An 18,765-nucleotide genomic window follows, 5' to 3' on the forward strand; every position below is an offset into this window, starting at 1 on the left:
CTTTTTAGGTGTCATGTTTTGCTGTTTGCATGTTCTTTTTCTTCCCCTTACTTCCTTTGGAAAACAAATTCACACAGTGCCCCTACTCTGAGACCTGAGACTGAGCGTTAATTATATTTTTCCTTTGGGTATTTCTATCTGAGAGACTAGACCTAGTTAGGAGGCCTCTGTACTTCTCCAGATTGTGCTTTTTTATGGGGATCTTTTAGGCTATGACCCAGGACTGATAGATACGCCTGATGGTAGACAAAAGATAAAATGTTCCTATATCCCAATGCAAACCAACACAGTTAAAAGAGCAGATCTCTGGATAACTGCTCTCAACCTCCTTCCACAGTCTCCACAAACCACATTCACCCTCTCTCTTCATAGCTCAGATGTGAAAATTGAGGGAGAAAACTGGAGATAATTGGGAGAAAATTGATGAAGTTGGCTGCTTCCAGTACATCAGATAATCCATGAATTTGTCTCCCATTGAGAATTTTATTTTAAATTCTTTTAAACTCTTAGTTGTGTCTTTTGTGATGACAAATCAGGGACGACTAAAAGATGTACAGAGACTTACGAAGATGGTCACACTCAAGTTCCCTAATGCTCTTACAACCTGAAGATGTCTATGTGCAGTTTTCTTAAAACCTCTGAAACCCCGCGGTGATGAAGACTTGAAGACATTTGCAGCTATCTGCTGCAGTCTAGTAGATTCATACTTACCTAAAGAAGTCAAAAAACTTATTCGTGCAAGTGCTTGCAGCAAGCCAGTGCTTATTAGTCATCACCCTGCTTCTAACAACATTAATGAGACAACGCATATTCTATTATAAGGGAGAAAGAGGGAGGAAGAGAGGGATGGGGAGGGAGGAAGGAGAGGGAGGGAGAAAGGAAAGGAAGACAGGAGATGGGAAGGGGGGCAAAGAGAGAAGGAAGGAGAAGGGAAGGAAGGAAAGGAGAGGAAAGAAGGAAGGGAAGAAAAAAAGGGCCAAACTTTCTGATCTATGAACTTCTCAGTTCAGCTAAGATGTAACACTATGAGAAGTAAATCAGAATTTTTTTTTAAGGAGAAGTCATTCTTAGCACTGCTATAATTGTACCAGTAATTGAGGAAACTGAGACAACATTCACCTGAACAATCAAGGAGCTGAGAACTGTCATTCTTTTGCCAGTCAAAAACATTTACATCCAACCTGAAAAAAAAAAAATCAGTAAAACCTATCTGAAGCATTCAAAATAGTCCTTTCCAAGTATTATTTATTTTAAAGTCAATCAGTTCTTCTAGAAACAGATTCTGGTCTGGCTGAAAACTCCCACATCAGATTTAGTCATCCAGTGGCTAATATTTGATACCCAACCATGGGCAAAGCACATAAATCTTCAGATAAACAATACTGAATTGATTCAGCACAGGTTGTTCAGATTTGAATGACCAGGGAGTTGTATTTGCTACATGTAGGAACACTGAGAATCTCCCAGTTCTCAAACTAGAAACCTTTTAGCTATGATTAAAAAAAAGGGGGGGTCTTCATTTTTCCAAAAGGGAGGGTAGAGGTGGGGGTCACTTTTTAGCTAAAAGCTATCTCTCACTCCACAATTCTTGCCTTTTTCTTGGTGGACAAACACCAGTAGTCTATCACTTGGAGATCTTTTAATATTTCCCATCATTTAAAACATCCACGAGGGTTTGAAGATTTGTTTTGATTGCCAGATACAGAAGCCCCTTGAAAGTAAGGAAAGGGTGGAAAAAGCTTTTTTTGTGTCCTATCCCTATTTATCATAGCAGCTTTATAGACAAAAGGGACACTTACTGGTGAGCCTCTTGCCCTTAAAGAAAATCGTCTAAGAATACGAAGGCAATTTGATTTCCCCCTACAGCCCTCAGCTGCCTTCCTCACAGAAGGAAGTTCCTAATTGCTGGTACACAGTTTGCTATCAAATATCAGATATGAGAAAACTTGTAGTGAAAAGAATCTGGGTTCTTGGTTTTCTCATAAATCCAATATAACTGGTAGATTGGTTCAGGGTCGAAATTGCCAATGGTTTATTAGACAGATGATACTGACAGACACACAAAGCCCAGATCCTGGAAGAAGACAATCCTATAGTGCCAAGATCTGGTCAGTTGTGTAAGGAGCTGAGTTTGATTCTAGAGTCCAGGTTTATAGAGAAACCATGGTTAGATTGAGATTACCCATGGGGAGACGATTGCAAGACAGGATGAGATCTGGGAAGAATTTTGTTGTCATCTGCCAGGGAAATTGTCACAGGACTCATTGAATGCAATAACGTGAGTAAGTTTCCTTTTGATTCTGGGACTCAGCAATTTTCCCTGTGGATTAAGACAAACCAATGCCTGAAGGTCTCCTGTGCTTATTTTAACCCATCTGCTCCCGTCATGAACACTGGAGCATGCATTTCCTAGAAGTGGTTTCATAGCTCCTGTGTGTTAATGGAAAAGGGGAGTATAACGATGGGGATCCTGGAAGTTATTTTAATGTTTTCCGAAGAAAGGAACCCACACTGCTCCTCAGAGTTCCTTTCCAATGACCCTGCAGTGGGAACGGAGGACAATGTATTGCTGGGTGCTTAAAACCCTCCCTCAGCGAAGCACAAAGAGACACATTGTAAAGAAAAAAAGAGCAAGCATAGGTTCTCTGCGGGACCTTGTGGAGGGGTGTTTTCACATTGGTCTCTTTGGCTCAATTATACATAATCAGAAAAAAATGTGGGTTACTGGGAAGAGACAAAAAGCAGTGGCTAAAATACCAAAGTTGGCATGTGTTCTTTTTTTAAAAAGAAAATGCATATATTTTTAAATAAAATGTTTATTTGAAAAAGAAATGTAAAGCTTTTTTTTCTCGTGGCTGTGTGATGTACCCAGGCTTTTTGCTATGTGCTATTTATATGTGTTATTTCCTTTTATTCCCACAATGGCCCCATGAAGTAGTATCATTATTATCCTCATTTCTGCAAATAAAGAAACCAGGCTCAGAGGATACATAAATTGCCTAAAGTTACACGACTGAGAAATGGCAGAGCCAAGAGTCAGACTGCGATTTGCCCACCTCCAAAGCCTGGATCTTAAGCACTGCACACACTACCTGACTGATATTACTATGGATCATACTAATACCATCAGAACCTTTACAAAACAGATTCTCAAGCTATGCATATGCCCATTAAGATACACACATTCATATACAACTTAGCCAATTCAATGTTTTCATCAGTTTAGTAACTGAGCAAGTTGAATAATAACGCAGGATAAATTGGGTATCAAGAGGCCTATATATATGGACACCCTGAATAAGACCTAGTTTATAATCTACCTTTTCTACTTAAGTTTACTCCTGCCTATTATTTTGTCATTGGTGAACATATGAACCACATAAGGGAAATGTCAGACTATGAAAAAAGCCCTGGAGTGGACAAATATCCCAAGCCCTGGTTTAGTTAAGAACTGATCTTTCTCCCTACCGCAGCTCTCTCTGCCCCTGTGTCAGCCTTACTTTCTGGTGGGCTCTCCCATGTAGAATCAACAAGGTCATGGGTTACCAGCAGCCCCGCATGTAGTAATTCCAGCAACAGGAGAGTTTCTCAGTCCTGAGAGTCCTGGCAGAAATCTCAGAGCTTGCTCTCAGTGGTCCCAGCAGGTAATGGTCACCCCTGAATCTATCTCTATGGCCATGAGAAGCAGATATAAATACATGCACAGGGTCTGGATTCCCTGCTCAGCCCTGAGCTATGGAGTGGGATCATTTGAATCTTATGGACTGGCGGTAGGGAAGATGAGTTTTTCTAAGAGAAAATTGGGGAGCTAGTACCAAAGGGTGCTGAAAAGGCAGAAATCGTAGATTTCTACAACATAATTCCTACTTTCAGGAAGTTTGCCATCCAGCGAGGAGACAAGAAAATAGGGAATAATGCATAGTCTGATTAATTGCATGCTATGTGCTACCCAGAAGGGCATTTAATAAAGTCTTGTGGGTGGAGGTGGAGGAAGGATGGATGGCCAGGAAGAACTCTCCAGAGGAGGAAGTCACTAAGCCAAGACATTAAATGACACAGGAGTTAGGCAGGCAAACTACTAAGGAAAGGAGCATTCAGGCTGAGGAAATAGCCTGTGCAAAGGCCTGAAGATTTAAGAGAATTGACCGTCTTCAGGGGATGTAGAGAGTAGAACAAGGGGGCAGGGGTACTGCTGGTAGAAGCGTAGGAAAAAAAAAAGGGCCAGGGCTGTCAGAAGAAAGTACTACAGTGGCCAGGCACAGTGGCTCCCACCTGTAATCCCAGTACTTTGGGAGGCCGAGGTAGGTAGATCGTGAGGTCAGGAGTTTGAGACCAGCCTGATCATCATGGTGAAACCCTGTCTGTACTAAAAATACAAAAATTAGCCTGGCGTGATGGTGAGCTCGGAAGGCTGAGGCAGGAGAGTCACTTGAAACTGGGAGGCAGAGGTTGCAGTGAACCAAGATCACACCACTGCACTCCAGCGAAACTCCATTTCAAAGAAAAACAAAAAGAACAACAAACAGGGTGCCTTAAGCAACAGAAATGTGTTGCCTCACAATTCTGGAGACCAGATGCTTGGAATCAAGGTGTTAGCGGGGTTGGTTCCCTCTGAGGCTGTGAGGAAAGGAGCTGCTCCTGCCTCCCTCCTTTGAAAGAGCAGTGGCCTGCCCTGATCTAAAGGTCCTGGGGCTCCTTCAACCTGATCCCGATTTCCAGGACACGTGTAACCAGGTCCGGCAGCGATTCCCAGGTGGAGCCAATGCGTGGCAGTGGCGTACCCTCGAGCAGATTGTGTGAACGTGTGTCACTGAGGGCACACGGGGCGATTGCGGAAGAAACAATGGTGTCCAGGCATGTGCCCGGTGGAAGGAGGGCACAGGTAACCTTTCCATGAATGCCAGGGAAAGTCAAAAAACGCCTGGGATCTACCAGCCAGCCGAAATTTTCAGGGGGGTCAGTCCCCGCAGGAGCAGGGGGGAGTCTCATTCTCAGAAATGAGACTGGATGTGCAGAAGATATGTGACAGCACCTGTCCCAGAAGAAAAGGACTTGTCTTTCAAAGGAGGAGGGAGGCAGAGGGCTGAGATGGGTCAGTGAACTTTCAGTGGACAGCACTCCTTGAGACACGTGGGATGATTGTGGGCTGCAGCGAGAGCCTGCCTGTCTCACTAGATGTGCTCAGCCCATACTTTCTCACCCGGAGGGGTCCAGAGTCGGATCTGAAGTGGAGTCCTGAGACCCCAGCAGGCGCCCTGTAGCTCCTCCTGCCCCGCTGGAAATCGACTCAAACCGAAGCAGGTTTGCAAATCGAAGCAATCATGACAGGGATCTCCAGGAAATGTCTCCCTGATGGACTGGGAAGTGATCCTTATGGAAGACATCCAGCCAGACCGAGAACCATCTACGCCCCGGAGAAAGAGGTGATACACAGCCAGAGGGAGGACGGAGCAGAGGCCAAAGCCCAGGCGGGGTACAGCACCGTGCCACTGCCACGGGTAAAGGGTAGGGGTTCCAAACGGGTGGCTTGTCCAGTGAGGCCAGCGTTCCAGTGACTGGCATTGTGGCCATCTCCCATTCCCGGCTTCCTCTTTCAGCCCGTGTCGTGGTGTGGCTTGTTTTCTCAGAGAAGAGCCCTGAAAAGACACAAGCCTCTTCCGTGATGTGGGCCTGCTCCTCTTCTGCAGGAAAACGAGCTCCCGTGTGCCTTTTGTCCGTGGCTGCAGTGTTTTCGTCTTGCTCAACGAAAAGAGACAGAGAGTCTTGCTCTCAGAGAGGCAGAGGTTGGAGTCTTGCTCACTCCAACCTCTGCCTCCCAGGTTCAAGCAATTCCCCTGCCTCAGCTTCCGAAGTAGCTGGGATTACAGACGCCTGCCACCATATTTCCTGCTAATTTTGTATTTTTAGTAGAGATGGGGTTTCTCCATATTGGTCAGGCTGGTCTTGAACTCCCGACCTCAGGTGATCCACCCACCTCGGCCTCCCAAAGGTTTGGGATTACAGGCGTGAGTGCCCTGCCTAATGACCTCACTTTAACTTGATTACCTCTGTAAACGCCCTAGCTCCAAGTAAGCTCACATTCTGAGGTGCTGAGGGTTAGGACTTCAACGTAGGAATTTTAAGGGAACACAATTCAATCCATAATAGGGGACAAGATGGGGGCCAGACCATGAAGGGACTCATAAGACACATTGAGGTGTCTAGACTTGTTTTGTAAACAGCGGGACATCACTGAAGAGTTTTAAGCAAGACAGTGCTGCTATAACCCTTTCACCTTAGAAAGATGAGTCCATCTACAAGGTGGATTGGAGTGTTAAGGACATGGGAGGGGTAGCACAGTACATTTGTGTGAGTTAGTCTGATAAATCGCTGTGCCCTCCTTATTCTACAGACATGAGAAACGATGAGTAACCCAACATATCGAATTTAGAACATAAAGAATGATGGGATGGCCAAGTGCAGTGGCTCATGGCTGTAATCCCAACACTTTGGGAGGTCGAGGTGGGTGGATCACCTAGGTCAGGAGTTCAAGACCAGCCTGGCCAACATGGCGAACTCCCATCTCTACGAAAAATACAAAAATTAGCCAGGCGTGGTGGCACGCGCCTGTAGTCCCAGATACCTGGGAGGCTGAGGCAGGAGAATCTCTTGAACCCAGGAATCGGAGGTTATAGTGAGCCGAGATTATGCCACTGCACTCCAGCCTGGGTGACAGAGTAAGACTCTGTCTCAAAAGAAGAATGATGGGGTTTGGGAGGCAGTCAAAAGAAAAGGTAACAACTTAGCTCATGGCAATAACCCAGCCAAAAGGCAGATGGTGGTGGAAATGGAGAGATGAAGGTAGGTTTGAAACACGTTAATAGATTGCAAAATATGGAACTTGATTATTGGGTATGGATGGGCAAGGAGAGACAGGTTCTGGATTTGGAGGAGGAAGAGCTCAATTTGGAGCGTATGTTAGTGCCATTCACAGAAGTAAAGACCAGGATGAGGAAGAGTTACTTGATAGGAAAAATAATGAATTTGATTTTTGATCATCTGGTATCTGAGGGACACTCAAGTCAAAAGTCTTCACTAGAGAGATATGGAGCTCAGAGTGCCTTCAATGGAGATATAGATATGAAAGGGGTCAGCATTCAGATGTTAACTGAGATCATGAGAATAGCTGTGACCTATACATTATGTGGAGTGAGAATAAAAGAGGATCCTGAGATATGCCAACATTTAAGGTATTGGCAAAGGAGAATGAGAGGGAGTGGCTAGAAAAACAGGAGGGGATGGTATTCCTATCACTAAGGCTGGAGAAAATTTTAGGAATGAGGGGGGTCTTTAATTCCTTCTAATGCTACTGTGTTCCACTAAGATAAGGAAAGAAAAATGTTCATTTGATTTAATAATAAGAAGGTGTTTTATAATCAAGGTGAGAGCAATTTGGATGTAGTGGTGAGGCCAGGTGGGTACAAACTGAGGAATTAAAAGGAGGTCAGTAAGTGGAGACAGTGAATCCAGGTGTTTCTCTCAAGAAGTGTGGCAATGTAAGAGGAAGACACACAAGACCATAGCAGACAGTCAGACATTTAAAGGACTAATTTTCAAGAGGAAAGAGATATGAGCTGATTTCAAAGCGAATGAGAATTAGGTAGTGTAAGATAGAGAAAAGGAGGCAGAGAATGAGATCCAGGTTAGGTTGCCTTTGGGATGTTGAGGCAGGAGAGAAAGAGGAGGGTGGGTAGAGATGCAGGTCTGTGTGCAGGTCATACAGGTGTGGTGGGAGGGCACTGAGGAAATTTTCACAGGGTGACTTACATTTGACACTTGAAACAAGATGGAGAGATAACACTCACCTATACGGCAGAAGATGAATGAAGTCGGAGTTTTAATAACAGTGGATAATGTGGGAATTAAGAGCTGTGGAGAATGGGAGAGAGAACTGATTGGGAGACATAGAAGGATGCCTGGGAAGAGTGGAAAACTTGACTGTAGATCATGCCCTCTGCACAATGGTAGGACTTTTCATCAACAGCATCAACAGTCCAAAAGTGGAAGCAGAGAAGGCAGAAAGGAAAGTTGAGCCAGGTTGAGGGTGCTTTAGAAATGGGTATGAAAGCAAGAAAACAGAACCGGGTGCTCAGGATATGACTATAGAGGAAGTAAAATAGCGAACCATGGAATAAACAAAGTGTTATGCTAAAAGTGAAGCTAGGAGTCAGAAAGTGGTAGGATAAAAAAATTAGAAGTGGACTAAGTATTGATGCAATACTACTAATCATGTAATTATATTGCCATCATCGTGATCATAATGTAAATGGGTACCCATGTTCACCGTTTAGTAGGAAAGATAAGGACTGAAAAGTGTTCATTTGATTTAATAAGAAGATTGCAAGTAAGCAAGGTGAGAGCAACTTGGGCACAGTCATGTGGCTAGGTGGGTGGAGACTTGGGAATGGCTCAAAATGGAAGTCTTGATACTCACATGCCTAGACTGACAAGAAGTCCATGTTATCACACCAAAGCCCATATCACACCCATATGTTAAGGCACGTCCTTGTGTCCAGTAATGGGAAGAGGGATCCACTGCTTCTATCTTTTGTAATGGAACTGGAACAGAAACACATATTCTTCGAGATTAGAGATCCTACAATAATCAACTAAGATGGGTTGTTTTGAGACGGGCCTGGGTGCCTCCTGGCCTCTAGGTGAAGGACTTGATATCACAGCTGCCAAGAGGGAAGTCCAGGGACTTTCCACTTACTCCTGATATCAGCCTAGGAGGCTCATCAAAAGGTGTGGTGTTACTCCCTTGGTATCATGCTTAGGCAAGACATTCCCATGCCCAAGTAAGCTTGGACTTCCACCAGGGACTGGCAGAGAACTCTGAGTGGTATGACCCTCTAGAAAAGGGTGTTACATCCTGTGCTCTTGTTACGCATTTCCCAGGGCAAGATTTGAGCCCTGTGTGCCTCTGCTGTGTATCAGATTGGTAAAGCTTCACACAGTTACTTTCCCAGGGTCTGGCAAGGACAAGACCCCATGAGGGTGACCATATAATTTATCATCTAGAGCACAACACTTTTGTTCAGGACAAATGTGAAATCCTAAAGGAGGCCAAGACAATACGCATATTCCGGACTATCACAGGCAAAATAAGGGCCATGATCACCCTAAATACAAGCCACTTGAAGGACCTAGAACCCTCATACACTTTCATTTACCATAGTTGTTCAGTTGACATGGTGCAGGGGCTAGGCTACTCGGTCTTATCTCTTTCTAGCTTCAAGATAATTTGATTGACAACCTTCCTCCTTGCCTGACACCAGGTTTTCCTTCCTTCCTTCCTTCCTTCCTTCCTTCCTTCCTTCCTTCCTTCCCTCCCTCCCTCCCTCCCTCCCTCCTTCCTTCCTTCCTTCCTCCCTCCCTCCCTCCCTCCCTCCCTCCCTCCCTCCTTCCTTCCTTCCTTCCTTCCTTCCTTCCTTCCTTCCTTCCTTCCTTCCTCTCTTTCTCTCTTTCTTTCTCTCCTTCTCCTTCTCCTTCTTCCTTTGAGAGAGAGTTCTTGTCACCCAGGCTGGAGCGCAATGGCGCGATCTCAGCTCACTGCAACCTCCACCTACTGGGCTCTAGTCATTCTGCTGCCTCAGCCACCCAAGTAGCTGGGATTACAGGCACCCACCACCACACCCAGGTAATTTTTAAATATTTTTTTAGTAGAGATGTGGTTTTACCATGTTGGCCAGGCCACTCTCAAACTCCTGACCTCAGGTGATCCACTCCCCTCAGCCTCCCAAAGTGCTGGGATTTCACACATGAGCTACTGCACCCAGCCCAGGTTTTCTTTAGAAGTGGGTTTCCAACCCACTTCTCCCTAAAGGTCTCTCTAACTTGAAATCTGAAGCTAAAACCTTCACCTCTTGGTCTCTGCCCTCCTCAAAACCTCTGGAATTGACATACAAACCAATTCAACCTTCTTCAGCACTATCTGTGACAAGAGGCGTCTGGAGAAACAGCCTATATTGATCTGAAGGGTTGGGATGTCTGTCCCCAGAACAATAAGGACCTACCTACCTTACCTCTACACAATCAAGAGAGGTCACTAAACTGAGAACTCCCTATAATAAAAACAATCTCCTCCAAAACAGAACACTCCAGCCCAGAAGGCGTGCCATGAGGCACCCTCTTGCATTAGCTAATATTAATTTAATGTGTCCTGTGTCACTTGCCTGGTGTGAAATAAGTCAATTCTACATACACTTTCTCATTTAACTCTCTAAATTCTGAGAGTTGGATTCTACTATCATCTCCATTTTTAAGATAGGGAAAAGTAAATGATTTGCCCAAGAGCACACAGTAGATGGTAGAGTCAGGATTTGAACCCCAGTGTGCTTGATTCTGGCACAGGTGCTGTATTGTCTCCCCCAAGTTCTCATGGTGTGGTGTGAGGTGAGCAAGAATATTTTCAGACCAGGAGCCTGTCTCAGAGGAGTATGTCTGAACTGACGACTCTGTAGAAGAGGAGCTCCCCATGAAGACCACAGGATGCCTTGGGGATATGTACACGAAATGAAGCAGATGTGAAAATTATTGGGATGGACAAGGTAAAAGGGCTGGAAATCTGCAGCCATGTAGACATTAATATAATCCAAAATGACAGCAGGACGTGGAGTGCAGGAGTAGGTCAATCCAAGCTTAAACATTGTCAGTGAGGCTGGGTGTGGTGGCTCACAGCCTGTAATTCCAGCACTTTGGGAGGCTGAGGTGGGCGGATCACTTGAGGCCAGGAGTTCGAGACCAGCCTGACCAACATGATGAAACTCCATCTCTACTAAAAATACAAAAAAAAAAAAAATTAGCCAGGTGTGGTGGTACACACCTGTAATCTCAGCTTTTTGGGAGGCTGAGGCAGGAGAATCGCTTGAGCCCAGGAGGCGGAGGTTTCAGTGAGCTGAGATAGCACCACTGCACTTCAGCCTGAGTGACAGAGCACGACTCTGTCTTAAAAAAAAATTGTCAATGAGTGAGGAGAAATAACTGAGAAGTATGAAGATGACAACATGAAGGAAGGAGGGGGAGTGGTAGAGCCCCAGAACCCCACAGCATATGCTTCTAATAAGCAGGAGCTTTTGCATGAAGGTGGATTAATAAGAGTCTAGAAGCAGGGGTGAGGATATGGAGGATTTCAACCCCACTGCCAAATCCCAAGGTATATGGGAATGGGGAGATAGAGAAGCCCCCACCTCAGAGTGTTGAGAAGTGATGAGATCCAGCCACAGATGTTGTAGATGCGGGGACACTGACTTACCGTAGGACAGAGAGGAAGTTTGAAGGAAAAGAAGCAGTTTGAGCGTGGACCAGTGGCTAGGGCAGTATGGAGATGAAAGTACAGGGCCAGGCTCCGTGGCTTAGGCTGTAATCTCAGCACTTTGGGAGGCTGAGGTGGGTGGACCACAAGGTCAGGGGTTCGAGACGGGCTTGGCCAACATGGTGAAAACCCACCTCTACTAAAGACACAAAAAATTAGCTGGGTGTGGTGATGTGCCCCTGTAACCCCAGCTACTTGGGAGGCTGAGGCAGGAGAATCACTTGAACCCGGGAGGTGGAGGTTGCAGTGAGTGGAGATGGTGCCATTGTGCTCCAGCCTGGGTGATAGGGTGAGACTCTGTCTCAAAAAAAAAAAAAAAGGTACAGGAGATCATGTGTGATCTGCTGGAGCTTACACCATAGGCAGGGATGAAGAATATCAGAGATGGGAGCCATGGTGTGTTTACCTAGCCACAGGCCTGCTGAAAGAATTCATTCAGCAATCTCTCAGATAGAGAGGTCTGCAGTTCAGAGTGCCTTCAACAGAGAAACAGATATGGAAGGGATCAGCATTCAGATGTTAACTGAGATCAAGAGAATAACTATGACCTACTCAATGTGTGGAGTGAGAATAAAAGAGGATCTTGAGGAATGCCAACATTTAAGGCACTGGCAAAGGAGAATGAGAGGGAGTGGGTAGAAAACCAAGAAAGGATGGTCTGCCTATCAGCAAGGCTGGAGAAAACTTCAGGAATGAGGGGGGTCTTTAATTCCTTCTAGAGCTACTGTGTTCTATTATCTCCCAGATAGATTGCTGACAGAGGAGGCGACTTCTCAGAGGGAATTAACCACAGCCTGGATTTACTGTGTGTTTGAGGAAGTTCTAGTCCTGTGAACAGTCCATGAATGAGCGAGAGAGCAAGTAAGAGCTTGGGGATGAGTAAGACCTGGGTTTGAATCCTATTACTACCACTTGTACAATTTAAAACAAATTTTAAACATCATTCTGAACCTCAATTTCCCCACTGGAGAAATGGAGTAAATCATAGTACCTGTCTCTCAAGGCTGTGTGATGCAGATTAAATGGATAATATTTTCAAAGGACTTTGCCCAGTTCCTGGCAAACAGTAAACACTGGATAATGTTACCTCTTATCATAAGTATTGGCAGTGAAACGTGATAAGGGCTACGGTAGAAGAAATGTTAGGTGATATTAGAGTATATAGTTGGATCAATAACATAGTTGGGGAAGTGGGGTAGGGAAAGTTTTCTAGACATCAAGTTTGGGTCATCAAAGAGAAGGAGTTCACATTGAGATACCATCTCACGCCAGTCAGAACGGCTATTACTAAAAGGTCTGGCAAGGTGCGGTGGCTCACGCCTGTAATCCCAGCACTTTCAGAGGCTGAGGTGGGCAGATCATGAGGTCAAGAAATAGAGACCATCCTGGCCAACATGATGAAACCCCATCTCTACTAAAAATACAAAAACTTAGCTGGGTGCAGTGGCACACGCCTGTAGTCTCAGCTACTCGGGAGGCTGAGGCACAAGAATCTCTTGAACCCGGGAGGTGGAGGTTGCAGTGAGCCGAGATCGTGACACTGCACTCTGGCCTGGCAACAGAGAGAGATTCCATCTCAAAAAACAAAACACAACAAAACCAAAACAAGACGATCTAAAAACAACAGAACAACAGATGCTGATGAGGCTGCAGAGAAAAGGGAACACATACAGTGTTAGTGGGAATGTACATTAGTTCAGCCACTGTGGGAAATGGTTTGGATATTTCTCAAACAACTTAAAATTGAACTATCATTTGATCCAGCTGTCCCATTACAGGTGGCAGAGAGATAGATAAATAAATTGTTCTACCAAAATGACATGCACTGGTATGTTCATTGCAGCATGAATAATAGCAAAGATATGAAATCAGCCTTGGTGCCCATCAACAATGGATTGGATAAAGCAAGTGTGGTACATATGTACCATGGAATACTACACAGGCATAAAAAATAATGAAATCATGTCCTTTGCAGCCACACGGATGCAGCTGGAGGCCATTATCCTAAGTGAATTAAGGCAGAAACAGAAAACCAGATACTGCATGCTTTCACTTATAAGTGGGAGCTAAACATTGAGTACTCACAGTTATAAAGATGACAACAGTAGACAATGGGGACTATGAAAAGGGGAAGGGAGGGAGCTTTCCAATGTTTGAAAAACTACCTATTGGGTGCTATGCTTAGTACCTGGGTGATGGGATCAATTGTACCTCAAACTTCAGCCTTACACGATATACCCATGTAGCAAACCTGCTCATGTATTCCTTGAACCTAAAATAAAAGATGAAATTACAGAAAAAAAAAACCACAGAGGAGTCAAAAGTACTCCCACCAGAGGAATTCACATATGTGAGGACTTACAGGCAAAATAAACAAGTTGCACTGCAAAAAGCTGGGTGAATCGCAGAACAGTTGGAACAGAGCACAGTCGTATAGCTAGGGTGGAGGGAGGGGAAGACCAGGAAGAATTGCTGGGATATCCAGACAGAAAGCCAGAGTGAGGGTCACAAAAGTGGAGGAAGCTGGTTGGGCATGGTGGCTCATGCCTGTAATCACCGCATTTTGGGAGGCTGAGGTGGGTGGATCACCTGAGGTCGGGAGTTCAAGACCAGCCTGACCAACATGTAGAAACCCCATCTCTACTAAAAATACAAAATTAGCTGGGTGTGGTGGCACATGCCTGTAATCCCAGCTACTGGGGAGGCTGAGGCAGGAGAATCACTTGAACCCAATGGCGGAGGTTGTGGTGAGCCAAGATCACACTATTGTACTCCAGGCTGGGCAACAAGAGAAACTCTGTCTCAAAAAAAAAAAAAAAAAAGTAGAGGAAGCTGGGCAGATCATGCAAATATTCATAAGTATTAGTAGAAATACAAAGACTTCGAAATTGATAGAATAGAAAAGCTGGGAAGGGAAAAGAGGAGAGAAAGGGAAGATCCAAGAGTCATTCTTGTCTATCTTTACTTCTATAGATAGCCCTGCCTTTACCACAGTGCCTTCCCAACTGTGAATACTCAATCAAGATTAAACAAAATACATAATATTCTCTTACAATTATTTTTCTGGCCTCTACATCTGCATGTTGTCACATGAGATTCTGATGATCCACCAACAGATGTATCCCCTTGCTCCTCTACTGGTAATTTTAATTTTTGCACATGGCACCCAGCCTACCTCTACCATCAAAATCCCCAAAGAGAAGAAAGATATCTAAGGTTAACGTGCAAGCAGTGCATGGACCGTTACAGTGGAAAGGGCTCTGCGAGGTCCAGGCAGGCAGGCAGACAGACAGACCTGACCTACCTTGGAGGTTTGCTCCACTGCCATAGGGGGTTTTCTGGGAACCCAAACATTGGAGAGGTGCAAATGAGTTGCTTATCATCTAGAGTGGCATGGAAGCTGTAGAATTTTCTCCTAGCACTTATAAGAAGCAGGCATTGCAGTTAAGTGGAAGAGAGACTCATGAAAAAGCCTTATGGTCTGTAACGAGGATATACTCAACAGTGACCTAAACTGACATCCAGAAATTAGATGCACACAGGCTTCTGAGCAGATGATGGCAAATAAGTGTAATAACCCAGGCTGAAGCTCAACAACCTCTCCTCCACCCTCCAGTCATGGTACCACATATGGTACACCCTCTGCCCCTGAGAAAAATGAGTGCCAATGCTGGAAAAAGGAGATAACTCTTGAATGCCTAACATTGTTTCTGCTACTCCATAGAATGGGTCTGAAGTCGCAAAGTCCAGTCATGGAAAATACACCTGAGTTGGTGAATTGGAATCCAAACCTACTACCATTTTCTTTTTCCTAACGTTGCATATCTCTGTTTTCTCTCTTGGACTCGTCATCTATTTCTTTTATTGTTTTATCATAACAGTAATTTTTATATTTATTAATCATTTTTGTTTTTATCCATATTCTTCTACCTTTATGAATGTATTCCTCTATGTTGCTTGATATTGATTCTCTTTTCTCTTTTCTTTTCTTTTCTTTTTCTTTTCTTTCTTTTTTCTTTTTTTTGAGACGGAGTTTGGCTCTTGTTGCCCAGGCTGGAGTGCAATAGGACTATCTAGTTCCCTGCAACCTCCGCCTCCTGGGTTCAAGCAATTCTCCTGCCTCAGCCTCCGAGTAGCTGGGATTACAGGCATGTGCCACCACACCTGGCTAATTTTTGTATTTTCAGTAAAGATGGGGTTTCTCCATGTTTGTCAGGCTGGTCTCCAACTCCAGATCTCAGGTGATCCGACTGCCTCAGCCTACCAAAGTGCTGGGATTACAGGCGTGAAAAACACCACCTGGCTGATAATGATTTTCTATTTTTCCTCTTTTTGGGCTTTTTGAGATAAAAGCATAACTTGTTTCTTTCTTTCTGATAACATTAAAAATATCTCTCTGAATTTGAGTGCAGTTTTGAGGTGAAACTATGGGTTTTTATGCAATATTTCAATACTAGTATGTTTTTATATATTCTATAATTACATTCTTGATTTCCTTTTTGATCTAAGAGGTAACTTAGAAGACTGCCTTATAATTTCCAAGTGTTTAAGCTTCTGTTAATTAATATATAAATATTAATTTTTAAAATATGATACAGAGAAGTGCACCATATAAGTGTAGAGCTTGATAAATTTTTATTAAATCAGTATTCTCAATTTAACCACCACTTAAATCAAGAAATCGGACATTTCTGTTACCAGAACTGTATAAGCCCCTTGTGTGCCACCTCCCAGGTACTACAGCACCCTTTCTCAGCTCCCCCAAGATAAGTTCCATGCTGACTTCTATTACCATTGATTCACTTTGCTTGTTTTTAAACTTGATGTAAATGAAATCATACAGTATATACTGTTCTGTATTTGGCCTTTTTATGCTCAGCCTCCACTGTGAGATTCATCCACATTTCCATCCATTGTTAGGTGAAGCATGAATACATTCATTTTTCTTTCCGTGTATACACCACCTTTGTATGATAATGAATTCATATGATTCATTGTATTGTGTGAATACACCACTTTTTTTTATCCACTGTGTTGTCAATGGAGACTTCAAGTGGTTTTAATTTTTGACTATTACAAATGTTGCCAATACAAACATTCTAGCACGTGCCTTTTGTGGCAAATATGTCCACATTTCTGTTGAACAAGTGAAATTACTGGGTCATGAAGTGTGCATACTGCTTAGCCTTAGCGCGTACTGCAAACACAGCTCTCTAAAGCACTGTACTGATTTTCCTCCCACCAAAATGCATTATATGACAGTCCCACTTGGTCTGCATCCTCATCAACACTGGTATAGCCAGTCTCTTTTTATTTTAGCTCTTCCATGGGTGTGTGGTGGTATTTCATTCTCACATCAATGGCATATATTGGATGACTAACAAGGTTGAGCAACGTTTTGTGTTCTTGGGCCATTTGGATAGTGACTATTCAAATCTCTTGATCTCTTGTCAATTTATCCTGAAGGTTTCTTCCTTTTTCCCATTGATTTATAGGATTCTTCTCTTTCTTTTTTTTTTTTTTTTCCTTTTGTGAGATGAAGTCTTGTTCTGTCACCTGGGCTGGAGTGCAGTGGCACGATCTTGGCTCATGGCAACCTCATTTCCCGGGTTCAAGTGATTCTCCTGCTTCAACCTCCCAAGTAGCTGGGATTACAGGCACCCACCACCATACCTGGCTAAATTTTTTTGTATTTTTAGTAGAGACGGGGGTTTTACCATGTTGGCCAGGCTGTTCTTGAACGCCTGACCTCAGGCGATCCACCAGCCTTGGCCTCCCAAAGGGCTGGGATTACAGGCGTGAGCCACCGCTCCCGGCCCTGGAGGCTCTCTCTCTATGTACACACATACACACACACGCGCACATGCGCACACACACCCACACATACACGCACACATGTATACACATATATATACACACATACATCTATCTATCTATCTATCTATCTATCTATCTATCTATCAATCAAACACCTATTTTTCTTTGAGACAGGGTCTCGCACTGTTTCTCTGTTGCCCAGGTTGGAGTGTAGTGGCCTGATCTCGGCTTACTGCAGCTTTGACTCCATGGGCTCAGGTGATTCTCCTACCTCAGCCTTCCGGGTAGCTGGGACTATAGGCATGCGCCACCAGGTCTGGCTAATTTTTGTGTTTTTTTAGTAGAGATGTTGCCTAGGCTGGTCTTGAATTCCTGGGCTGAAGTGATCTGTCCGCCTCAGCTTCCCAAATTGCCGAGATTACAGGTGTGAGCCACCATGCCCATCCGGATTCTTTATATATTTTGGAGTTGAGTTCTCTCTCTCTGTGTTTTATGAAGGTTGAATGTATTGCAAATAATTTGTCCCACTCTGATGATTTCTTTTTCATTCTGTTTTTTATTTTTTGAGACAGGGCCTCACTCTGTTCCCAAGGCTGGAGTTCAGTGACAGTCTCCACTCAATTCAGCCACCACCCTCCCAAGCTCAAGTGATCCTCCCACCTCAGCTTGCAGAGTAGCTGAGACTACAGGCCCTGCCACCAGGTCTGGGTATTTTTTTTTTTTTTTTGTAGAAATGGAGTTTTGGAGTTGCCCAGGCTAGTCTCGACCTCTTGAGCTCAAGTGATCTTCCTGCCTCAGCCTTTCAAAGTGCTAGGATGACACACATGTGCCATGGGGCTTGGCCTTTTTAGTTCTCTTAATGGTATCATCACATGAACCATTAAGAACCAAAGTTCTTAACTGTTAAGTAGTCCAATTTGACACTATTTCCTTTAAGATTAGAATATTTGGTGTCTTGTTTAAGAAATCATTGTCTACCACAAGATCATGAAGAACTTTTTCTCCTGTTTTATATTTTGATTTTTATTTCTTTTGAAAAACAGTAATTTTGGCGGGTTTTTTTTCCAGAAAAAATGGGTAGTTGATAAACCTTTTCAGTCATTGCCTGTCGACTTCCTTTTGCCCTCGTTTGTGAATGTTAGGCCAGATGTAGACTTTTGAGTTGTATTTGAGTTATGACCTATTTTCGTGGGTGCCCTGTAATCTTGCTCCAAATTTTATTGGCATTGAGCATTGCAGATGTGAGCATGAGGCAAACTAGCTTCTCTTTTTGGAGACAAACTTCTTTTTTTCTGGTGTGTGTGTGCGTGTCTTCAAAATTCAGAGATTTAACCAAGATATGTCTAGGAATTTTGTTTTTCTTGTGCAGTAATATTTTCTAGCCCTTAGTGAAATATTTTAATTTTGACTTGAACCTTTCTTCAGCTCTGCAAAATGTTTTTTTGTTTGTTTCTTTGTTTTGTTTTTTGAGACAGAGTTTCAGTGTTACTGCCCAGGCTGTAGTGCAATAGCCGGATCTCGGCTCTCCATGACTTCCGCCTGCGAAGTAGCTGGGATTACAGGCATGCGCCACCATGCCCAGATAATTTCGCATT

Source organism: Trachypithecus francoisi, unplaced genomic scaffold (genome assembly GCF_009764315.1).
Source record: "Trachypithecus francoisi isolate TF-2019V2 unplaced genomic scaffold, Tfra_2.0 Contig00871, whole genome shotgun sequence".
Lineage (NCBI taxonomy): Eukaryota > Metazoa > Chordata > Mammalia > Primates > Cercopithecidae > Trachypithecus > Trachypithecus francoisi.